Source organism: Argopecten irradians, unplaced genomic scaffold (assembly GCF_041381155.1).
Source record: "Argopecten irradians isolate NY unplaced genomic scaffold, Ai_NY scaffold_0712, whole genome shotgun sequence".
NCBI classification, from domain to species: Eukaryota; Metazoa; Mollusca; class Bivalvia; order Pectinida; family Pectinidae; genus Argopecten; species Argopecten irradians.
In genome coordinates this window covers 1-27,578 of record NW_027188179.1, presented here as the reverse complement: position 1 = coordinate 27,578, position 27,578 = coordinate 1, and the positions used below count along the sequence as shown (strand labels likewise).

Here is a 27,578-nt window from a genome sequence, read left to right as displayed (position 1 = left end):
GGGCACCCTGTTGACACATTTTGGGCACCCTATTGACACATTTTGGGCACCCTATATTGACACATTTTGGGCGACATATAATTCGAAATTGGGCACACTAGTCATCAAGATAATCACTAAACCAACACAACACTTATTAAGTAATTATTTATCATAAAGCCCCTAACTCCGATATATAAACACTCTCACGGTGTCAGTTATACGACTCTGGGTGCACATGGGCACCCATGCCCAAGTAAGTACTACTATTCGAGTTATGCTCCTTTGGTCCTATATCAAATATACATTACAATTGCTATTCAATGTTAAAATTGTCAAGATTTGTCTTAAAATTGAAATACGTGTATGCCATGCATTGAAAGCATTTTGTGTAATAGCATATGTTCAATAGCTACACAAATACCTTAACATTAGACTTCTTTTTTTTTCTTTTTTTTTTACATCTTTGATATAGTTATGAATGTTGAAAACACTGAAGAAAACAGCAAAACTCATATTTTAACATAAAAACTCTGTTATTAATAGTAATTGTTATTTCAAGAAATAAACATAAAAGTCTAATAAAAAATACTGTGAAAATATTCGCTCGCTCCAATTTTTTCCGCTTTCAAAATATTTTTAGAATTAAAAAAATTTCGCTCGCTCGCTCCTATTTTAAAATCCCAAAATCCGAAGAACAAGAAATCAAATTGGAATGGCCTAATGATAATACTAGAAAGCATGGTTATTGAGTCCATGTCAGTGCAAACTGTAAATATATATCAATACAAGTGCCAATTATGCTTTATTTTATTTGATATTTGTGTAAGAGCTACATGTTGATTCATACTTACGAAGTCATACTATCTATATAACCTGTTTGAGATATTTAAGTCTTTTCATTAATTTGCTTACTGGTATTAAGCAGGTTAAGATGCATGTGAAGTGAGGTTTCACCACATTTTATCTATCTTAATGTCACTGAAAGATAACTTGTCTCTATTTGTTTATAGCATAGTAAATAATGGTATATTTTTTAGTATCTCCCAGACACACATCTTCAGTACGTTTGATGAGTGATGTGAGGCATTGCCTTGGGGCTATGCTGATGATTCTACAGATTTGAGGCTCTGTCCGCCTGCCTTGGTTAGTGTGTATTGAATGTAAATCTGAGTTTAATGTTTTGATATTGTTTGCTAAAATTTACTCAAAATTATACACCAATTAAGGGAGTTATGATGCAAAAAATTGAAATACCAATAAAACCTTATGGAGATCCATTTAAAAGTTGTGTAAAAATATTATTAAATTATTTTTGCCTATATACATATATTTTCATTGAATTAATACACTGAAGTTGAATTTTCTCATGTAACCGCATGTTTTATATATATTTTGTAGGGTATTGAAAACTCTATTTTGCATTGTGATTTCGTACTTGATATACAGTTTATTTGGTCATGACAATTTTTTTCTTTTTATCTACAGAGATGCAACTTTGATCTTTTGCTCCTGGATGAGACTTTTGACATTCGGAAGAGATACACTGTAATAGACCACCACATGTACCTCTTTCATCTTCGAAGGGATCATCCAGAACAGTATTTTGAAAAAGTTGAAAGCTTCATCGCAAGGCAGCCACGCGGGAAATGGATATTTAATGGTAAAAGTTTTATTATAGCTGTCAATCAATATCAAGCAAAACCTGATTCTTCTACCCAGCCAGATCATTCAGTTGTAAAAGATGTTTACTGTGTTCGTCAGCCTGACAATACTGATGATATACAAATAATTACAAGAGCAGAAATAATGAGTACCAGTAATACTGTTCATTATTGTATTCATGGTGTAAAAAAACAATAAAAACTAGGCATCCTCTGAAACGTAAGGTGATAGAAAGTAGCAGCTTAGATTGCCCATGGAAGCACACTTTAATTAATAACCTTGTAAAATGTAAACCTGCTTTACTGACAGAAATGGAAATATTTCATTTTTTTCAGACCCAATCATTTATATCAAAAGAAGCTACTTCTCAGAAAGTACTAAAGGGATCTTTTTCAAATTTGATATGTAGGTTCCCCTAGGGCCCTAGTTGTGCATATTGCATTTTGGGACCAATCGGTCAACAAGATGGCCGCCAGGCAGCCATCTTGGATTTTGATAGTTAAAGTTTGTTACCGCTATTTCTCAAAAAGTACTGAAGGGATCTGTCTCAAATTTCATGTGCAGGTTCCCCTAGGGCCCTAGTTGTGCATATTGCATTTTGGGACTGATCGGTCAACAAAATGGCTGCCAGGCAGCCATCTTGGATTTTGATAGTTAAAGTTTGTTACCGCTATTTCTCAGAAAGTACTGAAGGGATCTTTCTCAAATTTCATATGTAGGTTGCCCTAGGGCCCTAGTTGTGCATATTGCATTTTTGGACCGATCAGACAACAAGATGGCCACCAGGCCGCCATCTTGGATTTTGACAATTGAAGTTTGTTACCGCTATTTCTCAGAAAGTTATGAAGGGATCTGTCCCAAATTTCATGTGCAGGTTCCCCTAGGTCATTAGTTGTGCATATTGCATTTTGGGACCGATCGGCCAACAAGATGGCCGCCAGGCAGCCATCTTGGATTTTGATAGTTAAAGTTTGTTACCGCTATTTCTCAGAAAGTAATGAAGGGATATGTCTCAAATTTCATGTGCAGGTTCCTCTAGAGGTCTTGTTGTGCATAAAGCATTTTCGGACTGATCGGTGAACAAGATGGCCGACAGGCCGCCATCTTGGATTTTGATAGTTGAAATTTGTTACCGCTATTTCTTAGAAAGTACTGAAAGGATCTTTCTCAAATTTCATATGTAGGTTGCCCTAGGGCCCTAGTTGTGCATATTGCATTTTTGGACCGATCAGACAACAAGATGGCCACCAGGCCGCCATCTTGGATTTTGACAATTGAAGTTTGTTACCGCTATTTCTCAGAAAGTTATGAAGGATTCTGTCTCAAATTTCGTGTGTAGGTTGCCCTAGGGCCCTAGTTGTGCATATTGCATTTTGGGACCAATCGGTCAACAAGATGGCCGCCAGGCAGCCATCTTGGATTTTGATAGTTAAAGTTTGTTACCGCTATTTCTCAAAAAGTACTGAAGGGATCTTTCTCAAATTTCATATGTAGGTTGCCCTAGGGCCCTAGTTGTGCATATTGCATTTTTGGACCGATCAGACAACAAGATGGCCACCAGGCCGCCATCTTGGATTTTGACAATTGAAGTTTGTTACCGCTATTTCTCAGAAAGTTATGAAGGGATCTGTCTCAAATTTCGTGTGCAGGTTCCCCTAGGGCCCTAGTTGTGCATATTGCATTTTGGGACCAATCGGTCAACAAGATGGCCGCCAGGCAGCCATCTTGGATTTTGATAGTTAAAGTTTGTTACCGCTATTTCTCAAAAAGTACTGAAGGGATCTGTCTCAAATTTCATGTGCAGGTTCCCCTAGGGCCCTAGTTGTGCATATTGCATTTTGGGACTGATCGGTCAACAAAATGGCTGCCAGGCAGCCATCTTGGATTTTGATAGTTAAAGTTTGTTACCGCTATTTCTCAGAAAGTACTGAAGGGATCTTTCTCAAATTTCATATGTAGGTTGCCCTAGGGCCCTAGTTGTGCATATTGCATTTTTGGACCGATCAGACAACAAGATGGCCACCAGGCCGCCATCTTGGATTTTGACAATTGAAGTTTGTTACCGCTATTTCTCAGAAAGTTATGAAGGGATCTGTCCCAAATTTCGTGTGCAGGTTCCCCTAGGTCATTAGTTGTGCATATTGCATTTTGGGACCGATCGGCCAACAAGATGGCCGCCAGGCAGCCATCTTGGATTTTGATAGTTAAAGTTTGTTACCGCTATTTCTCAGAAAGTAATGAAGGGATATGTCTCAAATTTCATGTGCAGGTTCCTCTAGAGGTCTTGTTGTGCATAAAGCATTTTCGGACTGATCGGTGAACAAGATGGCCGACAGGCCGCCATCTTGGATTTTGATAGTTGAAATTTGTTACCGCTATTTCTTAGAAAGTACTGAAAGGATCTTTCTCAAATTTCATATGTAGGTTGCCCTAGGGCCCTAGTTGTGCATATTGCATTTTTGGACCGATCAGACAACAAGATGGCCACCAGGCCGCCATCTTGGATTTTGACAATTGAAGTTTGTTACCGCTATTTCTCAGAAAGTTATGAAGGGATCTGTCTCAAATTTCGTGTGCAGGTTCCCCTAGGTCATTAGTTGTGCATATTGCATTTTGGGACCGATCGGCCAACAAGATGGCCGCCAGGCAGCCATCTTGGATTTTGATAGTTAAAGTTTGTTACCACTATTTCTCAGAAAGTTATGAAGGGATATGTCTCAAATTTCATGTGCAGGTTCCTCTAGAGGTCTTGTTGTGCATAAAGCATTTTTGGACTGATCGGTGAACAAGATGGCCGACAGGCTGCCATCTTGGATTTTGATAGTTAAAGTTTGTTACCGCTATTTCTCAGAAAGTTATGAAGGGATCTGTCTCAAATTTCATGTGCAGGTTCCCCTAGGGCCCTAGTTGTGCATATTGCATTTTGGGACTGATCGGTCAACAAGATGGCCGCCAGGCAGCCATCTTGGATTTTGATAGTTAAAGTTTGTTACCGCTATTTCTCAAAAAGTACTGAAGGGATCTTTCTCAAATTTCATATGTAGGTTGCCCTAGGGCCCTAGTTGTGCATATTGCATTTTTGGACCGATCAGACAACAAGATGGCCACCAGGCCGCCATCTTGGATTTTGACAATTGAAGTTTGTTACCGCTATTTCTCAGAAAGTTATGAAGGGATCTGTCTCAAATTTCGTGTGCAGGTTCCCCTAGGGCCCTAGTTGTGCATATTGCATTTTGGGACCGATCGGCCAACAAGATGGCCGCCAGGCAGCCATCTTGGATTTTGATAGTTAAAGTTTGTTACCGCTATTTCTCAGAAAGTAATGAAGGGATATGTCTCAAATTTCATGTGCAGGTTCCTCTAGAGGTCTTGTTGTGCATAAAGCATTTTTGGACTGATCGGTGAACAAGATGGCCGACAGGCTGCCATCTTGGATTTTGATAGTTGAAATTTGTTACCGCTATTTCTTAGAAAGTACTGAAAGGATCTTTCTCAAATTTCATATGTAGGTTGCCCTAGGGCCCTAGTTGTGCATATTGCATTTTGGGACCGATCAGACAACAAGATGGCCACCAGGCCGCCATCTTGGATTTTGACAATTGAAGTTTGTTACCGCTATTTCTCAGAAAGTTATGAAGGGATCTGTCTCAAATTTCGTGTGCAGGTTCCCCTAGGTCATTAGTTGTGCATATTGCATTTTGGGACCGATCGGCCAACAAGATGGCCGCCAGGCAGCCATCTTGGATTTTGATAGTTAAAGTTTGTTACCGCTATTTCTCAGAAAGTAATGAAGGGATATGTCTCAAATTTCATGTGCAGGTTCCTCTAGAGGTCTTGTTGTGCATAAAGCATTTTCGGACTGATCGGTGAACAAGATGGCCGACAGGCCGCCATCTTGGATTTTGATAGTTGAAATTTGTTACCGCTATTTCTTAGAAAGTACTGAAAGGATCTTTCTCAAATTTCATATGTAGGTTGCCCTAGGGCCCTAGTTGTGCATATTGCATTTTTGGACCGATCAGACAACAAGATGGCCACCAGGCCGCCATCTTGGATTTTGACAATTGAAGTTTGTTACCGCTATTTCTCAGAAAGTTATGAAGGGATCTGTCTCAAATTTCGTGTGCAGGTTCCCCTAGGTCATTAGTTGTGCATATTGCATTTTGGGACCGATCGGCCAACAAGATGGCCGCCAGGCAGCCATCTTGGATTTTGATAGTTAAAGTTTGTTACCACTATTTCTCAGAAAGTTATGAAGGGATATGTCTCAAATTTCATGTGCATGTTCCTCTAGAGGTCTTGTTGTGCATAAAGCATTTTTGGACTGATCGGTGAACAAGATGGCCGACAGGCTGCCATCTTGGATTTTGATAGTTGAAATTTGTTACCGCTATTTCTTAGAAAGTACTGAAGGGATCTTTCTCAAATTTCATATGCAGGTTCCCCTAGGGCCCTAGTTGTGCATATTGCATTTTGGGACCGATCGGTCAACAAGATGGCCGCCAGGCAGCCATCTTGGATTTTGATAGTTAAAGTTTGTTACCGCTATTTCTCAGAAAGTACTGAAGGGATCTGTCTCAAATTTCATGTGCAGGTTGCCCTAGGGCCCTAGTTGTGCATATTGCATTTTTGGACCGATCAGACAACAAGATGGCCACCAGGCCGCCATCTTGGATTTTGACAATTGAAGTTTGTTACCGCTATTTCTCAGAAAGTTATGAAGGGATCTGTCTCAAATTTCATGTGCAGGTTCCCCTAGGGCCCTAGTTGTGCATATTGCATTTTGGGACCAATCGGTCAACAAGATGGCCGCCAGGCAGCCATCTTGGATTTTGATAGTTAAAGTTTGTTACCGCTATTTCTCAAAAAGTACTGAAGGGATCTGTCTCAAATTTCATGTGCAGGTTCCCCTAGGGCCCTAGTTGTGCATATTGCATTTTGGGACTGATCGGTCAACAAGATGGCCGCCAGGCAGCCATCTTGGATTTTGATAGTTAAAGTTTGTTACCGCTATTTCTCAGAAAGTACTGAAGGGATCTTTCTCAAATTTCATATGTAGGTTGCCCTAGGGCCCTAGTTGTGCATATTGCATTTTTGGACCGATCAGACAACAAGATGGCCACCAGGCCGCCATCTTGGATTTTGACAATTGAAGTTTGTTACCGCTATTTCTCAGAAAGTTATGAAGGGATCTGTCTCAAATTTCGTGTGCAGGTTCCCCTAGGTCATTAGTTGTGCATATTGCATTTTGGGACCGATCGGCCAACAAGATGGCCGCCAGGCAGCCATCTTGGATTTTGATAGTTAAAGTTTGTTACCGCTATTTCTCAGAAAGTAATGAAGGGATATGTCTCAAATTTCATGTGCAGGTTCCTCTAGAGGTCTTGTTGTGCATAAAGCATTTTCGGACTGATCGGTGAACAAGATGGCCGACAGGCCGCCATCTTGGATTTTGATAGTTGAAATTTGTTACCGCTATTTCTTAGAAAGTACTGAAAGGATCTTTCTCAAATTTCATATGTAGGTTGCCCTAGGGCCCTAGTTGTGCATATTGCATTTTTGGACCGATCAGACAACAAGATGGCCACCAGGCCGCCATCTTGGATTTTGACAATTGAAGTTTGTTACCGCTATTTCTCAGAAAGTTATGAAGGGATCTGTCTCAAATTTCATGTGCAGGTTCCCCTAGGGCCCTAGTTGTGCATATTGCATTTTGGGACCAATCGGTGAACAAGATGGCCGCCAGGCAGCCATCTTGGATTTTGATAGTTAAAGTTTGTTACCGCTATTTCTCAGAAAGTACTGAAGGGATCTGTCTCAAATTTCATGTGCAGGTTCCCCTAGGGCCCTAGTTGTGCATATTGCATTTTGGGACTGATCGGTGAACAAGATGGCCGCCAGGCAGCCATCTTGGATTTTGATAGTTAAAGTTTGTTACCGCTATTTCTCAAAAAGTACTGAAGGGATCTGTCTCAAATTTCATGTGCAGGTTCCCCTAGGGCCCTAGTTGTGCATATTGCATTTTGGGACTGATCGGTCAACAAAATGGCCGCCAGGCAGCCATCTTGGATTTTGATAGTTAAAGTTTGTTACCGCTATTTCTCAAAAAGTACTGAAGGGATCTTTCTCAAATTTCATATGTAGGTTGCCCTAGGGCCCTAGTTGTGCATATTGCATTTTTGGACCGATCAGACAACAAGATGGCCACCAGGCCGCCATCTTGGATTTTGACAATTGAAGTTTGTTACCGCTATTTCTCAGAAAGTTATGAAGGGATCTGTCTCAAATTTCGTGTGCAGGTTCCCCTAGGTCATTAGTTGTGCATATTGCATTTTGGGACCGATCGGCCAACAAGATGGCCGCCAGGCAGCCATCTTGGATTTTGATAGTTAAAGTTTGTTACCGCTATTTCTCAGAAAGTAATGAAGGGATATGTCTCAAATTTCATGTGCAGGTTCCTCTAGAGGTCTTGTTGTGCATAAAGCATTTTCGGACTGATCGGTGAACAAGATGGCCGACAGGCCGCCATCTTGGATTTTGATAGTTGAAATTTGTTACCGCTATTTCTTAGAAAGTACTGAAAGGATCTTTCTCAAATTTCATATGTAGGTTGCCCTAGGGCCCTAGTTGTGCATATTGCATTTTTGGACCGATCAGACAACAAGATGGCCACCAGGCCGCCATCTTGGATTTTGACAATTGAAGTTTGTTACCGCTATTTCTCAGAAAGTTATGAAGGGATCTGTCTCAAATTTCGTGTGCAGGTTCCCCTAGGTCATTAGTTGTGCATATTGCATTTTGGGACCGATCGGCCAACAAGATGGCCGCCAGGCAGCCATCTTGGATTTTGATAGTTAAAGTTTGTTACCGCTATTTCTCAGAAAGTTATGAAGGGATATGTCTCAAATTTCATGTGCAGGTTCCTCTAGAGGTCTTGTTGTGCATAAAGCATTTTCGGACTGATCGGTGAACAAGATGGCCGACAGGCCGCCATCTTGGATTTTGATAGTTGAAATTTGTTACCGCTATTTCTTAGAAAGTTATGAAGGGATACGTCTCAAATTTCATATGTAGGTTGCCCTAGGGCCCTAGTTGTGCATATTGCATTTTGGGACCAATCGGTCAACAAGATGGCCGCCAGGCAGCCATCTTGGATTTTGATAGTTAAAGTTTGTTACCGCTATTTCTCAGAAAGTACTGAAGGGATCTTTCTCAAATTTCATATGTAGGTTGCCCTAGGGCCCTAGTTGTGCATATTGCATTTTTGGACCGATCAGACAACAAGATGGCCACCAGGCCGCCATCTTGGATTTTGACAATTGAAGTTTGTTACCGCTATTTCTCAGAAAGTTATGAAGGGATCTGTCTCAAATTTCATGTGCAGGTTCCCCTAGGTCATTAGTTGTGCATATTGCATTTTGGGACCGATCGGCCAACAAGATGGCCGCCAGGCAGCCATCTTGGATTTTGATAGTTAAAGTTTGTTACCGCTATTTCTCAGAAAGTAATGAAGGGATATGTCTCAAATTTCATGTGCAGGTTCCTCTAGAGGTCTTGTTGTGCATAAAGCATTTTCGGACTGATCGGTGAACAAGATGGCCGACAGGCCGCCATCTTGGATTTTGATAGTTGAAATTTGTTACCGCTATTTCTTAGAAAGTACTGAAAGGATCTTTCTCAAATTTCATATGTAGGTTGCCCTAGGGCCCTAGTTGTGCATATTGCATTTTTGGACCGATCAGACAACAAGATGGCCACCAGGCCGCCATCTTGGATTTTGACAATTGAAGTTTGTTACCGCTATTTCTCAGAAAGTTATGAAGGGATCTGTCTCAAATTTCGTGTGCAGGTTCCCCTAGGTCATTAGTTGTGCATATTGCATTTTGGGACCGATCGGCCAACAAGATGGCCGCCAGGCAGCCATCTTGGATTTTGATAGTTAAAGTTTGTTACCGCTATTTCTCAGAAAGTACTGAAGGGATCTGTCTCAAATTTCATGTGCAGGTTCCCCTAGGGCCCTAGTTGTGCATATTGCATTTTGGATTTTGGGACCAATCGGCCAACAAGATGGCCGCCAGGCAGCCATCTTGGATTTTGATAGTTAAAGTTTGTTACCGCTATTTCTCAGAAAGTACTGAAGGGATCTGTCTCAAATTTCATGTGCAGGTTCCCCTAGGGCCCTAGTTGTGCATATTGCATTTTGGGACCGATCGGTCAACAAGATGGCCGCCAGGCAGCCATCTTGGATTTTGATAGTTAAAGTTTGTTACCGCTATTTCTCAGAAAGTACTGAAGGGATCTGTCTCAAATTTCATGTGCAGGTTCCCTAGAGGTCCTAGTTGTGCATATTGCATTTTTGGACCGATCGGTAACAAGATGGCCACCAGGCCGCCATCTTGGATTTTGACAATTGAAGTTTGTTACCGCTATTTCTCAGAAAGTTATGAAGGGATCTGTCTCAAATTTCATGTGCAGGTTCCCCTAGGGCCCTAGTTGTGCATATTGCATTTTGGGACCAATCGGTCAACAAGATGGCCGCCAGGCAGCCATCTTGGATTTTGATAGTTAAAGTTTGTTACCGCTATTTCTCAGAAAGTACTGAAGGGATCTGTCTCAAATTTCATGTGCAGGTTCCCCTAGGGCCCTAGTTGTGCATATTGCATTTTGGGACCGATCGGTCAACAAGATGGCCGCCAGGCAGCCATCTTGGATTTTGATAGTTAAAGTTTGTTACCGCTATTTCTCAGAAAGTACTGAAGGGATCTGTCTCAAATTTCATGTGCAGGTTCCCCTAGGGCCCTAGTTGTGCATATTGCATTTTGGGACTGATCGGTGAACAAGATGGCCGACAGGCCGCCATCTTGGATTTTGATAGTTAAAGTTTGTTACCGCTATTTCTCAGAAAGTACTGAAGGGATCTTTCTCAAATTTCATATGTAGGTTGCCCTAGGGCCCTAGTTGTGCATATTGCATTTTTGGACCGATCAGACAACAAGATGGCCACCAGGCCGCCATCTTGGATTTTGACAATTGAAGTTTGTTACCGCTATTTCTCAGAAAGTTATGAAGGGATCTGTCTCAAATTTCATGTGCAGGTTCCCCTAGGTCATTAGTTGTGCATATTGCATTTTGGGACCGATCGGCCAACAAGATGGCCGCCAGGCAGCCATCTTGGATTTTGATAGTTAAAGTTTGTTACCGCTATTTCTCAGAAAGTAATGAAGGGATATGTCTCAAATTTCATGTGCAGGTTCCTCTAGAGGTCTTGTTGTGCATAAAGCATTTTCGGACTGATCGGTGAACAAGATGGCCGACAGGCCGCCATCTTGGATTTTGATAGTTGAAATTTGTTACCGCTATTTCTTAGAAAGTACTGAAGGGATCTTTCTCAAATTTCATATGTAGGTTGCCCTAGGGCCCTAGTTGTGCATATTGCATTTTTGGACCGATCAGACAACAAGATGGCCACCAGGCCGCCATCTTGGATTTTGACAATTGAAGTTTGTTACCGCTATTTCTCAGAAAGTTATGAAGGGATCTGTCTCAAATTTCATGTGCAGGTTCCCCTAGGTCCCTAGTTATGCATATTGCATTTTCAGACCATTCGGTGGAAAAAATGGCAGATAGGCCGCCATCTTGGAATTTGATTATTGAAGTTTGTTACTGCTATTTCTCTGAAAGTACTGAAACAATCTGTCTCAAATTTCATATTTAGGTTCCCCTAGGACCTTAGTTGTGCATATATATTGCATTTTGGGACCAATTGCTGAACAAGATGGCCAACAGGTAGCCATCTTGGATTTTGATAGTTGAAGTTTGTTACCGCTATTTCTCAAAAGGTACTGAAGCGATCTGTCTCAAATTTTATATGTAGTATGTATATTTACTAGTATTTAAATTAAATCATGTTGTTCATTCTGTTAAATTTAGCCCAGTCAATATATATGTATACACTTTCTACAGCTGTAAATAACTAAAATAGATAACAGAGCCAAATCATGCTATTGCAAGTCCAATATGTTGGTACCAGAAAATTATTTAAAGTTTTAAAAACTAGCTCTTAGATAAACTACCAGACTTGTCAAACAAAGGTATAAATATTAACACTTCTATGATATATTTTCTATACAGCCTACATATTGCAAAGAGCATATTTTTAAAGGGTTTGATAATTTTATACATCAATTACCATGTTGATACTAATGTTTATTTACAATGTTGATACTAACAGTAATCTACCATTTTGATAATCAATTCAATAACCATTTGACTGTCATTTATATGTTGATAGCATGTTAACTTGGCCTGCTCCATCTCCATGCATTCAGCCTGACCCTGCCATTCCATCCATGATACTGTGCTGTGGTGATGTGGAACAGAACCCAGGCCCTGACTTTAAGGTAGTATCAGCATGAAATGTTCAAGTTCATCAAATAAATTGATGAATTCTAGTTACCATAAATCATATACAAATATATATATAAATTTTGGAGTTTATAATAAACAGAGATTAAACAACAGTTCTTTGGTTTTGGATTTAGTTAACAAGATAGTTAGGATGGGACTGGGGCTGGCCAAGTAGTTTAGGTTTTCTGACATATTCTCTATAGCCCCTCCGCCTCTAGGCTTTGAATTTAAATCACTTGTGGGTCAGTTGTCAGGTAGATTTATAGATTGTTGAATTTGTTATTTAAATAAGGATGACTGATTTTAGCTCACCTGGCCCAAAGGGCCGGTGAGCTTTTGCCATGGCGCGGCGTCCGTCGTCCGTCCTTCGTCCGGCCGTCAACATTTCATTTAAATCGCTACTTGTCATAAAGTACTGCATGGATTGCAACAAAATTTGGCCAGAAACTTCCTAGGGGAAGGGGGATCAGATTTTGCATAAATGGTGACCCTGACCCCCCTGGGGCAGGAGAGGCAGGGCCCAATAGGGGTAATAGAGGTAAATCATATAAATCGCTACTTGTCCTAGAGTTCTGCATGGATTGCAACCAAATTTGGCCAGAAACATCTTTTGGGGAAGGGGAACAGAACTTTTATAAATTTTGACTCTGACCTCCCGGGGGCAGGAGGGGCGGGGCCCAATAGGGGAAATAGAGGTAAATCATATAAATCGCTACCTGTCCCAGAGTTCTGCATTGATTGTAACCAAATTTGGCCAGAAACATCCTTGGGGTTAACAGAATTCGTATAAATTTTGGCTTTGATCCCCTGGAGCAGAAAGAGTGGGGCCCAATAGGGGAATTAGAGGTAAATATTCAAATTCCTTCAGAAAAGAAACAATGAACTTGTATTCAGAACATTACTTGGCATTACAAACCAGGTGAGCGATACAGGCCCTCTGGGCCTCTTGTTTTTTCTTTCAGTTTTTCCATGAGATGTGTGCAGCGTCAGCAACGCTATACATACACATCCTTGTGTGAGCTGGCGTGCCGCATCACTTCAATTCATGTGGTTGATATTGTGTGTTCCTGGGATGGTTGTTTGTTTTGGGTTCATCAAGCTGGTGCTAGAGAGATGGAGACCCACTTGCTTCGACAGATATATGGTAAGTTCCCCAAAGTGATAAATACATGTGCATTGTATTGAGGGAAATGATAGTTGTTGTAATTTGAATCTAGTTGGCATTATATTTTACATCTTTTCAGGTTGTTTTTAATGTAACGTTATAATTATTTCTTTTACACTAAAAATATATATCACAAACATTAATTAAGGAATAGATGTTTATTTTGTTGAGGTTATGAGGGTATAATGATAATGGAACACGTGTAAATTATGTAACCCCGGAAAAGCCGGGTTACATAAAATTCACACGGGCTCCATTATCATTATACCCCCATAACCTCAACAAAATAAACATCTATTCCTTATATTTACAGTTTTTCAAGTAAATGAATATTATTTTTTCCCGCGGCAGTTGGATATTTTTCATTAAAATACCAATATTTTTTCTCTCCTGTCATCGTCAACGAATTCGATTGAACAGCTGATTGGAATCGAGTCATTCATATGTTCCCGCCATAAGTTGGGTCATGACTCCAGGTTGCTACACCATCGACTATTCACGTAACAATAGAATCGCTGCGCGTGTTGTGCTAACATTATACACTGATAATGATAATACTAGAAAGCATGGTTATTGAGTCCATGTCAGTGCAAACTGTAAATATATATCAATACAAGTGCCAATTATGCTTTATTTTATTTGATATTTGTGTAAGAGCTACATGTTGATTCATACTTACGAAGTCATACTATCTATATAACCTGTTTGAGATATTTAAGTCTTTTCATTAATTTGCTTACTGGTATTAAGCAGGTTAAGATGCATGTGAAGTGAGGTTTCACCACATTTTATCTATCTTAATGTCACTGAAAGATAACTTGTCTCTATTTGTTTATAGCATAGTAAATAATGGTATATTTTTTCTCTCCCAGACACACATCTTCATTACGTTTGATGAGTGATGTGAGGCATTGCCTTGGGGCTATGCTGATGATTCTACAGATTTGAGGCTCTGTCCGCCTGCCTTGGTTAGTGTGTATTGAATGTAAATCTGAGTTTAATGTTTTGATATTGTTTGCTAAAATTTACTCAAAATTATACACCAATTAAGGGAGTTATGATGCAAAAAATTGAAATACCAATAAAACCTTATGGAGATCCATTTAAAAGTTGTGTAAAAATATTATTAAATTATTTTTGCCTATATACATATATTTTCATTGAATTAATACACTGTAGTTGAATTTTCTCATGTAACCGCATGTTTATATATATTTTGTAGGGTATTGAAAACTCTATTTTGCATTGTGATTTCGTACTTGATATACAGTTTATTTGGTCATGACAATTTTTTTTCTTTTTATCTACAGAGATGCAACTTTGATCTTTTGCTCCTGGATGAGACTTTTGACATTCGGAAGAGATACACTGTAATAGACCACCACATGTACCTCTTTCATCTTCGAAGGGATTATCCAGAACAGTATTTTGAAAAAGTTGAAAGCTTCATCGCAAGGCAGCCACGCGGGAAATGGATATTTAATGGTAAAAGTTTTATTATAGCTGTCAATCAATATCAAGCAAAACCTGATTCTTCTACCCAGCCAGATCATTCAGTTGTAAAAGATGTTTACTGTGTTCGTCAGCCTGACAATACTGATGATATACAAATAATTACAAGAGCAGAAATAATGAGTACCAGTAATACTGTTCATTATTGTATTCATGGTGTAAAAAAAACAATAAAAACTAGGCATCCTCTGAAACGTAAGGTGATAGAAAGTAGCAGCTTAGATTGCCCATGGAAGCACACTTTAATTAATAACCTTGTAAAATGTAAACCTGCTTTACTGACAGAAATGGAAATATTTCATTTTTTTCAGACCCAATCATTTATATCAAAAGAAGATAAATGTTTTTTGGATGTAGAATTGTACTAGATTGAACTATTCATCTTGCTACATCGCCAGGTTCATCCGAAGGTGTTTTTAGCCCACCATCAGCCCACCATCATCAGATGGTGGGCTATTCAAATTGCCTTTCGTCTGTGGTCCGTCGTCCGTCCGTCCTTCCGTCCGTCCGTCCGTCCATCCATCCGTCCGTCCGTCCGTTAACAATTCTTGTTACCACTACTTCTCAGAAAGTACTAAAGGGATCTTTTTCAAATTTGATATGTAGGTTCCCCTAGGGCCCTAGTTGTGCATATTGCATTTTGGGACCAATCGGTCAACAAGATGGCCGCCAGGCAGCCATCTTGGATTTTGATAGTTAAAGTTTGTTACCGCTATTTCTCAAAAAGTACTGAAGGGATCTGTCTCAAATTTCATGTGCAGGTTCCCCTAGGGCCCTAGTTGTGCATATTGCATTTTGGGACCGATCGGCCAACAAGATGGCCGCCAGGCAGCCATCTTGGATTTTGATAGTTAAAGTTTGTTACCGCTATTTCTCAGAAAGTAATGAAGGGATATGTCTCAAATTTCATGTGCAGGTTCCTCTAGAGGTCTTGTTGTGCATAAAGCATTTTCGGACTGATCGGTGAACAAGATGGCCGACAGGCCGCCATCTTGGATTTTGATAGTTGAAATTTGTTACCGCTATTTCTTAGAAAGTACTGAACGGATCTTTCTCAAATTTCATATGTAGGTTGCCCTAGGGCCCTTGTTGTGCATATTGCATTTTTGGACCGATCAGACAACAAGATGGCCACCAGGCCGCCATCTTGGATTTTGACAATTGAAGTTTGTTACCGCTATTTCTCAGAAAGTTATGAAGGGATCTGTCTCAAATTTCGTGTGCAGGTTCCCCTAGGGCCCTAGTTGTGCATATTGCATTTTGGGACCAATCGGTCAACAAGATGGCCGCCAGGCAGCCATCTTGGATTTTGATAGTTAAAGTTTGTTACCGCTATTTCTCAAAAAGTACTGAAGGGATCTGTCTCAAATTTCATGTGCAGGTTCCCCTAGGGCCCTAGTTGTGCATATTGCATTTTGGGACTGATCGGTCAACAAAATGGCTGCCAGGCAGCCATCTTGGATTTTGATAGTTAAAGTTTGTTACCGCTATTTCTAAGAAAGTACTGAAGGGATCTTTCTCAAATTTCATATGTAGGTTGCCCTAGGGCCCTAGTTGTGCATATTGCATTTTTGGACCGATCAGACAACAAGATGGCCACCAGGCCGCCATCTTGGATTTTGACAATTGAAGTTTGTTACCGCTATTTCTCAGAAAGTTATGAAGGGATCTGTCTCAAATTTCGTGTGCAGGTTCCCCTAGGGCCCTAGTTGTGCATATTGCATTTTGGGACCAATCGGTCAACAAGATGGCCGCCAGGCAGCCATCTTGGATTTTGATAGTTAAAGTTTGTTACCGCTATTTCTCAGAAAGTAATGAAGGGATATGTCTCAAATTTCATGTGCAGGTTCCTCTAGAGGTCTTGTTGTGCATAAAGCATTTTCGGACTGATCGGTGAACAAGATGGCCGACAGGCCGCCATCTTGGATTTTGATAGTTGAAATTTGTTACCGCTGTTTCTTAGAAAGTACTGAACGGATCTTTCTCAAATTTCATATGTAGGTTGCCCTTGGGCCCTAGTTGTGCATATTGCATTTTGGACCGATCAGACAACAAGATGGCCACCAGGCCGCCATCTTGGATTTTGACAATTGAAGTTTGTTACCGCTATTTCTCAGAAAGTTATGAAGGATTCTGTCTCAAATTTCATATGTAGGTTCCCCTAGGGCATTAGTTGTGCATATTGCATTTTGGGACCGATCGGCCAACAAGATGGCCGCCAGGCAGCCATCTTGGATTTTGATAGTTAAAGTTTGTTACCGCTATTTCTCAGAAAGTAATGAAGGGATATGTCTCAAATTTCATGTGCAGGTTCCTCTCTAGGGCCCTAGTTGTGCATATTGCATTTTGGGACTGATCGGTCAACAAGATGGCCGCCAGGCAGCCATCTTGGATTTTGATAGTTGAAATTTGTTACCGCTATTTCTCAGAAAGTACTGAAAGGATCTGTCTCAAATTTCATATGTAGGTTGCCCTAGGGCCCTAGTTGTGCATATTGCATTTTGGGACCGATCGGTGAACAAGATGGCTGACAGGCAGCCATCTTGGATTTTGAATTGAAGTTTTATTACCACTATTTCTCAGAAAGTACTGAAATAATCTGTCTCAAATTTCATGTGCAGGTTCCCCTAGGTCCCTAGTTGTGCATATTGCATTTTCAGACCATTCGGTGGAAAAAATGGCCGATAGGCCGCCATCTTGGAATTTGATAATTGAAGTTTGTTACTGCTATTTCTCTGAAAGTACTGAAACGATCTGTCTCAAATTTCAAATTTAGGTTCCCCTAGGACTTTAGTTGTGCATATATATTGCATTTTGGGACCAATTGCTGAACAAGATGGCCAACAGGTAGCCATCTTGGATTTTGATAATTGAAGTTTGTTACTGCCATATATCTTAGTAAGTAATGAAAGGATCTTTCTCAAATTTTTATATGAAGTTTGTAGTAAAAGCTTGAAAAGCAGAGAAAAGATCCATCTTTCCATTGTCAGATGTAGATCATTCTTTGGTGGGCGACAAGATCCCTCTGGGATCTCTTGTCTTATGTAATGTTTTCAAAGTGGAGATTGGTGGAAAAGAAATAAATTATTGTAGATTTATTGAATCAGGATATTATACTAATTTCATGGCCCAAGTAGGTAAGGACTGCCTGATGGAAGTTTTAAATACATCAGCAAAATCCTTATTTCTGCACCAGGTTGTAACTGAATCAGATATTCTAAAGTTAATCCAAAAGAGGAAGAGCAATAGGGAAAATAAAGGGGAAAAAAGGTAGAGCAAACAAAAAATTACAAAAACAATATAAAAAAATTAAAGCAGATACTGGCAAATTTAGTAAGCCTGGCTCAGAACTGTAATGTCAATTTTAGCTATCATATTCTACATTGTGTTGGCAAAGGCTTTCATGATGAAGTTTAGCCTAAATGCATTCTCAGATGGCTGGTTTTTAGATTCTGACCTGAATGATGTATCAAGATCTATTTGGCAAAGAAAGTTATTGTCATTTCCATTAGATAAATTAGATTAAACATCAAAATCCCCAGCCTTTTTTTTCTTAAGAAAATGTTTCTCCCAGTGCAGCTTTACTAGCACAATCAAATTCTCTAAATCATTTATCTAACTGTCATCTACTATCGGATGGCAAAACAAGATTTGAAGAAAGATTTCCAACCTCCAAATCCCCACCAAAATCTTTTTGAAACAAAATCATTTGGCAATTCATGAAAAGTGAGATCGGACAGGTACTGAAAGTGTTTAAAACATGTAAAACTTCTATTGATGAACGTAAAAGTTTTTCCACAAACACGATTTATGAGATTGTTCCTCCTGGTCAAAAAGGAAGTGTGTGTTGCTACAGCTGAAGCTATTAATGGACAGTTACAGAATGCTCCTTTTCAAAATCTGGCAAATCTATGTGGTACATTGTATTTTTTATTCCTTTATACACAATTTTCAACAGTACACATTTGGTTCAAACCAGGAAATCTTGTTTTTCATACACATTTAAAAATGTGGAAATTTAGAAATTACAATGTATCTTATGACTCTCTAGATATTTCTACGGGTATTAAATGTATGCATTGTCATTTTCTGAAAGACTATCTTATTCCAGTCTTAGACAATCACACGGACAAAGATTTCAACTCAACTCAGTACTAAAGTCATGGAAGGTTTAGGTTTCTGTGGAAAACCATTTGTAAAACTGACTTGTGAATTCAGCTAAAACTATAACTTACACTTGCTTGGGTCTTATGAAATCAGCTAAATCTACTTTTTCACTTGCTTGGATCTTGTGAAATCAGTTAAAACTATAACTTTGACTTGCTTGGGTCTTATGAATTCAGCTAATACTTTAACTTTGACTTGCTTGGGTCTTGTGAAATCAGCTAGAACCATAACTTTGACTTGCTTGGGTCTTGTGAATTCAGCTAAAACTATAACTTTCCCTTGCTTGGGGCTCATGAACTCAGCTAAATCTACTTTTTTTCACTTGCTTGGGTCTTGTGAAATTAGCTTAATCTTTAACTTGCACTTGCTTGGGTCTTTTGTAATCGGCTAAATCTACATTTTGATCTTGTTTTTATATAGTCTTGTAAAGGCAATAAATTAAATATTTTTTCAGCTAAATACACATGTATATGTTTTTCACTTGCTTGGATTTGTAAAATCAGCTAAATCTACATATTACACTTGCTTTTATATTGTCTTGTAAAATCTTGCTTGGCTGTGGTACTCACTTTAGTCTTAAATTTCTTACTTATAGTTTTCTAGCAATATTTCTAATACCAATGTTAGAATGTATGTTAGTTAAAGTATTAGATTAACACATTGTGCTTGATATTGCTTGTCTCTAAAAGTAAAACTGTACCATTATATACATACTGTCATTTGTAATACGTGTATAACATTTGTGTATTCGTATTAGTCATGTGAAAATTTTTCATAATTTATCAACAAGATTGGTTTCAATCTTGATTTTCAAGATACCTTTAAAACATTGTACACCCTCACCATAAGATGATGGCATTTATATCTCTTAGAGGGATATTTTAATATGTAATATGGTTTTTATTTATAATTCATTTTTTAGTGCAGAAGGACATGTGAATTTATGTTGTGGTGCAATACCCATTAACATTAAGTCAAGCATCAACTTTTTCATTCAAACATGCTTCTGTTAAATAACATGTCCAGAGACACATTGCCTCTTGAGAGGAAGAGCTACATGTGTTCCAATTTTACTCAAATCAATGACCTTGACATTCTTTCCAGGTCACAGCCATTATTTGGCCTAAGATTTGATAAGAGGCAAAATAGCCATCATTTTGATATTGTCTAGTGGCAACCACAGTTACCAACCTTTGATAGTGTCTAGAGGTAACATAGGTTGTTTTTGTTTTTGTTTTTCTTTAATTAATGATTGTGTGGTTGAGATGTCGTCATACAAATCCTGGCCAATTTTTCACTGATCTTTGATCTCAGTTTTTGATGGTAAGTTACAATTAGAATAATAATAATTAGTACTATTATATGATAATATCAGTCACACTTGACATTTCACATTAACTTTTAACATTTCATTAGTGGTGATAAGCATGTTTAATGCCAGTTAGTAAGCATTTAAACTGGTTAGACTATAGATCATTTGAGCTACTTGTAAGTATTTTAAATTTGAACTGTGCCACTTTTTTAGCCCACCATCATCAGATGGTGGGCTATTCAAATCGCCTTTCGTCCGTGGTCCGTCGTCCATCCGTCCGTCCTTCCGTCCGTCCGTCTGTTAACAATTCTTGTTACCGCTATTTCTCAGAAAGTACTGAAGGGATCTTTCTCAAATTTCATATGTAGGTTCCCCTAGCACCCTAGTTGTGCATATTGCATTTTGCGACCGATCGGTCAACAAGATGGCCGACAGGCGGCCATCTTGGATTTTGATAGTTAAAGTTTGTTACCGCTATTTCTCAAAAAGTGCTGAAGGGATCTTTCTCAAATTTCATATGTAGGTTTCCCTAGGACCCTAGTTGTGCATATTGCATTTCGGGACCAATCGGTCAACAAGATGGCCGACAGGCGGCCATCTTGGATTTTGATAGTTAAAGGTTGTTACCGCTATTTCTCAAAAAGTGCTGAAGGGATCTTTCTCAAATTTCATATACAGGTTCCCCCAGGACCCTAGTTGTGCATATTGCATTTTGGGACCGATCAGTCAACAAGATGGCCGACAGGTGGCCATCTTGGATTTTGATAGTTAAAAATTTGTTACCGCTATTTCTCAAAAAGAACTGAAGGGATCTTTCTCAAATTTCATATGTAGGTTCACCTAGGACCCTAGTTGTGCATATTGCATTTTGGGACCGATCAGTCAACAAGATGGCCGACAGGCGGCCATCTTGGATTTTGATAGTTTAAGTTTGTTACCGCTATTTCTCAAAAAGTACTGAAGAGATCTTTCTCAAATTTCATATATAGGTTCCCTAGGGCCCTAGTTGTGTATGTTGCATTTTGGGACCGATCGGTGAACAAAATGGCCGACAGGCGGCCATCTTGGATTTTGATAGTTTAAGTTTGTTACCGCTATTTCTCAAAAAGTACTGAAGGGATCTTTCTCAAATTTCATATGTAGGTTCCCCTAGAACCCTAGTTGTGTATATTGCATTTTGGGACCGATCGGTGAACAAGATGACCGACCGACGGCCATCTTGGGTTTTGATAGTTAAAGTTTGTTATCGCTATTTCTCAGAAAGTACTGAAGGGATCTTTCTCAAATTCCAAGCATAGTTTCCCCTTGTACCCTAGTTGTGCATAGTACCTTTAAGGACTGCTCCATAATGCTTTTTGGGACTGATCGGTAAAAAAGATGGCCAACCGGCCGCCATCTTAGATTTCATTGTTGAAGTTTGTTACCACTTTTTCTTAGAAAGTACTATAGCGATCTGTCTCAAATTTTATATGTAGTGTGTTTGAAAAAGTTTGAAAAGCAGGGAAAAGACCCTCTTTCCATTGTCAGACATAGATCATTCTTTGGTGGGCGCCAAGATCCGTCTGGGATCTCTTGTTAAAGGGTATGATAAACGGCAAGTGTATGATACAATGTATTACCATTTCATTGCATGAGTGTACTGTAATTGATTCTCATCACATATTTGTTCTCCATATATATGCATTACCTGTACAAATAGGTAGTTTTTTTTATATGTATATATATTAGGTACCATACATACATGTAACCTGGGCTATATTTCACTGTGTATATATTAATTCTTGTGGCCATTTCAGGTGATTTTCTAAATTCATATTAGACTTCTAAGTGATGAAACACTTGCAAGCTGTGAAATATCATACCTGCCCTTTTCTTTATGGGAGTTAGGGTTTAGACACCCTCTCAGCAGCAATAATCTTATTATATTTGGTGGGCATGCCCCAGGAACCTATTAATCTTTTGATACTTTTATATAATTGACTCACTTAGCTTCAGTACTTGGTTTGGTGTAGTGTAAGTTTCTGTTGTCCGTGTCATTAACTGGAGAGTCAAACACCAGTGCACCACAGTTGTTACTTCTCTTTACTCCAAAACAAATGAATAAATTATGACACAATTAATACTTTCCATCATGCCTTTGAGTTGTTTGTTCTTAAAAAAAGTAATATGTTGAAAATATCAGAAAAAAATAATGCCGACATTGACACATAGTTGTTAAAAAATACATTTTAATTTTGCCTCTCAATATAATGTTGACAGTGACACGTATAATGTTGACAATAACATGGTAGAATGTTGACAATGACATGGTAGAATGTTGACAATGACATGGTATAATGTTGACAATGACATGGTATAATGTTGACAATGACATGGTAGAATGTTGACAATGACATGGTAGAATGTTGACAGTGACATGGTATAATGTTGACAATGACATGGTATAATGTGACATTGCATAATGTTGACAACAACTTGTATAATGTTGACAATGACATGGTATAATGTTGACAATGACATGGTATAATGTTGACAACAACATTGTATAATGTTGACAATGACATGGTATAATGTTGACAATGACATGGTATAATGTTGACAATGATATGGTACGTAATGTTGACAATGACATATGGTAGAAAACTGCATATGAGGACGTATGTGTGTGATATTGTAGAAAAACTGCATATGAGGACGAATGTGTGTGATATTGTAGAAAAACTGCATATGAGGACGTATGTATGTGATATTGTAGAAAAACTGCATACGAGGACGTATGTGTTTGATATTGTAGAAAAACTGCATAGGAGGACGTATGTGTTTGATATTGTAGAAAAACTGCATATGAGGACGTATATGATTGATATTGTAGAAAACTGCATATGAGGACCTATGTAACGTGATATTGTAGAAAACTGCATATAAGGACGAATGCACGTGATACTGTAGCAAACTGCTTATGAGGACGTATGTATTTGATATTGAAGAAAACTGCTAATGAGGACGTATGTACCGGTATGTGATATTGTAGAAAACTGCATATGAGGACGTATGTGTTTGATATTGTAGAAAAACTGCATATGAGGACGTATGTATGTGATATTGTAGAAAACTGCATATGAGGATGTATGTGTTTGATTTTGTAGAAAAACTGCATATGAGGACGTATATGATTTATTATTGTAGAAAACTGAATATGAGGACGTATGTACGTGATATTGTAGAAAACTGCATATGAGGACGAATGCACGTGATACTGTAGAAAACTGCATATGAGGACGTATGTGTTTGATATTGTAGAAAAACTGCATATGAGGACGTATGTATGTGATATTGTAGAAAACTGCATATGAGGACGTATGTGTTTGATTTTGTAGAAAAACTGCATATGAGGACGTATATGATTTTTATTGTAGAAAACTGCATATGAGGACGTATGACGTTATTTTGTACTGCATATGAGGAGTATTGATATTGTAGAAAACTGCATATGAGGTACGTGATATTGTAGAAAACTGCTATAGAGGACGTGCAATGATATTGTAGAAAACTGCATATGAGGACGTATGTATGTGATATTGTAGAAAACTGCATATAAGGACGAATGTACGTGATATTGTAGAAAACTGCATATAAGGACGAATGTACGTGATATTGTAGAAAAACTGCATATGAGGACGTATGTGTTTGATATTGTAGAAAACTGCATATGAGGACGTATGTATGTGATATTGTAGAAAACTGCATATGAGGACGTATGTACGTGATATTGTAGAAAACTGCATATAAGGACGAATGTACGTGATATTGTAGAAAACTGCATATAAGGACGAATGTACGTGATATTGTAGAAAACTGCATATGAGGACGTATGTACGTGATATTGTTGAAATGTGTGCGTATGAGGACGTATGTACGTGATATTGTTGAAATGTGTGGATATGAGGACGAATATATGTCAAAATCTTGAAATGTGTGCGTATGAGGACGGGTGTACATGATATTGTTGAAATGCGTGCGTATAAGGACTTATGTATGTCAAAATGTTGGAAAGTGGTCAAGTGCAAATGTTCTATGAAAATGTTAGAAAGTTGGCATATGAAGACATTTTATATGAAATTGTTGTGAAGTGTGCATATAATTATATGTTTGTGATGTTGGAAAGTGGTCACGCGCGGACGGATGTAAAAATGTTAAAAAGTTAATGAAATGACATATAATGTGACCATATCGTGCGTGTGGTATTGGTATTCAGAGACATATCGACTATATACTCGGTATTGTTACATGAACGAATAACAGAAATGAGAAACCAGCAGCTAAATTCAAAACACAATTTAATTATATATACAATATTATACAGAGATGGTTAACAATATCTAAAGTAACTGGTGGTGGTACAAGAGTAATACGATGATTTAAAGTGTTACTTATTTGTATGCGAAAGTCCTGGTATAATCCTTGATCCTTCCAGGTTTCAAATTAACAATAATCACAAATCCACAAGGAAATTGAATGTCCACAGATGATTTGTAAAGTTCCAGGCAATATGAATAAATCCACACAAAGTGTTGTAATAATCCACAGATAAAGTCACAATAGCTCTCCCAATAGAATCCAATATGGCACTGTACAATTCTTGATATGTCTCATTACAGGTCTCATTACAGTTCTCATTCTTCTAGAAATATCTAACTAAAAACAGTAAACAAATAAACACACAGAACTTTCTGGAAATAGATCATTCTAGATCTCTACTTATAATCAACATGTTTACAAACATATTTGTTTATACATGATAATATTCTAGAAAGTTCTATAACCTAAATCAATAATATGACCTTTATAGGATGTATTGATAATAAAGCTATAGGAGTTATCTCCCTTATCTAATAACAACATGTATTTAGTGTCATACATAACACACCCCTCCTTAAAGAAAAGAAAGTTTTCTTGGAAAGGAAACTTTCTTAAAATATCAAGTTACATTTAAATCCTTGATAACGCATCAGCCAGAATATTGTCTTTCCCTTTGATATGTTTGATGTCAAGATTGTACTCTTGCAAAGTCAAACTCCACCTGAGAATTCTTTGATTTTTGTTTTTTTATTTTCCCAATGAATGTCAAAGGGTTGTGGTCGGTGAAGACCAACACAGGCACAACTGTAGTGCAGAGATACACATCAATATGGTTCAAGGCCAAAATCAATGCTAAACATTCTTTCTCAATGGTGGAATAATTTCTCTTGTGTTTGTCAAATTTTTTCGAGAAATAATAGATTGGATAGTCAATTTGTTCAGAACCTTCTTGCATCAAAACAGCACCAACACCTACATCGCTGGCGTCAACAAACAGTTTAAACTGTTTATTAAAATCTGGAGCAGTCAGAACTGGTGAGTTTAATAGTATGGCTTTCAATTTCTCAAAGGCAGACTTACATTCGTCTGACCAGACAAATTTGACATTTTTCTTTAACAAAGCAGTAAGTGGAGCTGCTATAACAGAGAAATTTTGACAAAATTTTCTGTAGTATCCAGCCATACCAAGAAATCTCATCAGCTCTCTCTTGCTTCAAGGAGATGGAAAATCTATAATTGATTCTACTTTGGCCTGAACAGGTTTAACCTGCCCCTGTCCTACAACATGGCCTAAAAATTCAACAGTTGCATGACAAAATTCACATTTCAATAAGTTTACAGTCAATTTCATGGTAGTGAGTCTCTCGAAGAATTCACGAATCCCGCGTAGATGGTCTTCCCACATGTCGTGGTAGTTGATGACGTCATCAATGTATCCATCACAGCCTTCCAGGTCTGATATCACGCTGTTAAGAAGACGTTGAAATGTTGCCGGGGCATTCTTCATACCAAACGCCATAACTTTGTACTGGTACAAACCTTGTGAGGTTACAAATGCCGACACTTCTTTAGCTCTTTCTGTTAATGGCACCTGCCAATATCCTTTCAACAGGTCAAACTTGCTTAGGTACTTGGCTTTGCCAACTTTGTCAATACACGAGTCAATCCTTGGAATTGGATAAGAGTCTGTTTTACTGACAGAGTTTACTTTTCTGAAGTCAGTACAGAACCGGTATGTCTTGTCTGGCTTTGGTACCAGAACACATGGAGAGCTCCATTCACTTTTGCTTGGTTCAATAATATCATTGTCCAACATGTATTGAATTTCTTTCTTTAAATGTTCTTCTTTCAAAGGATTGACACGGTAAGGATGTTGCTTGACAGGTGGCGCATTGCCTACATCCACGTCATGATAGATAGCATCTGTTTTGCCTGGTGTATCCGGAAACAAATGTTTATACTCAAGTATCAAATCTTTCAGTTCATTGCGTTCCTTTTCTGATAGATGACATAGTTTCTTGTCCAAGTTCTAAACCTACATCTTGTACACCACCATCTAATTCTAATTTACAAATATCAGCTGTACTTTCACTTTGTGATGGTACAGAGGCCAAAGTAGCAATAGGTTGAGAGGTCTTGCTCTCTTCTCTAATTACATATTTCTTAAGCATATTAACATGACATAATTGAGTTTTCTTGCGCCTCCCTGGAGTTTGTACAATGTAGTTAACATCATCGACCTTTTTCTCAACAACATAGGGTCCAAAATATCTAGCTTGCAAAGGCTGACTCGGTATTGGTAACCTGGATCAAAACTTCTTGCACGGGCATCTTTATCATACCATGTTTTCATTTTGTTTTGAGTAACGGCCAAATTTTCTTTTGCCAGTTCACATGCCCTTGTAAATCTTTGCTTAAAGTTAGACACATACTCAAGAGATTCACTTTAGAATCTTCGTCCAAAATTTTGCCTTTCAAAATTTTCAAAGGACCACGTACAGTTTGTCCAAACACAAGTTCAAAGGGACTGAAGCCAAGAGATTCTTGTACAGATTCTCTAACGCCAAACAACAACGTCCAAACACAAGTTCAAAGGGACTGAAGCCAAGAGATTCTTGTACAGATTCTCTAACGCCAAACAACAACATGTGTATCCCCTGTCCCAATCTCTTTTGTTTTCAAAACAATAAGATCTCATCATATTCTTCAATGTCTGATGAAAACGTTCTAAAGCACCCTGAGACTCTGGATGATAAGCACTAGACTTATACTGCTTGATCTGGATCTGGTACACGACTTGTTGAAAAATACCAGACATGAAATTCGAACCTTGGTCCGATTGGACAGCTTTTGGAAGTTCACCAATAATTCCAGTGTAAAAGAATTTAACCAAAGCCTTGACTATGTAAGACCTAGAGGCCTTAATATGCCACCACCGGAATCTGAGTGGTAGGACAAGAACTCCCCTACAATAGATCACCACAACCCTTCTCAACTTGGGCCAAAAGAAGT

General features: G+C 38.5%; 1 pseudogene; it reads left to right on the top strand.

Annotated features, from left to right (window-relative positions):
- The first annotated feature begins 1,028 nt into the window (after positions 1-1,028).
- LOC138313520 (uncharacterized) lies at positions 1,029-15,486 on the top strand (annotated as a pseudogene).
- Positions 15,487-27,578: the final 12,092 nt, after the last annotated feature.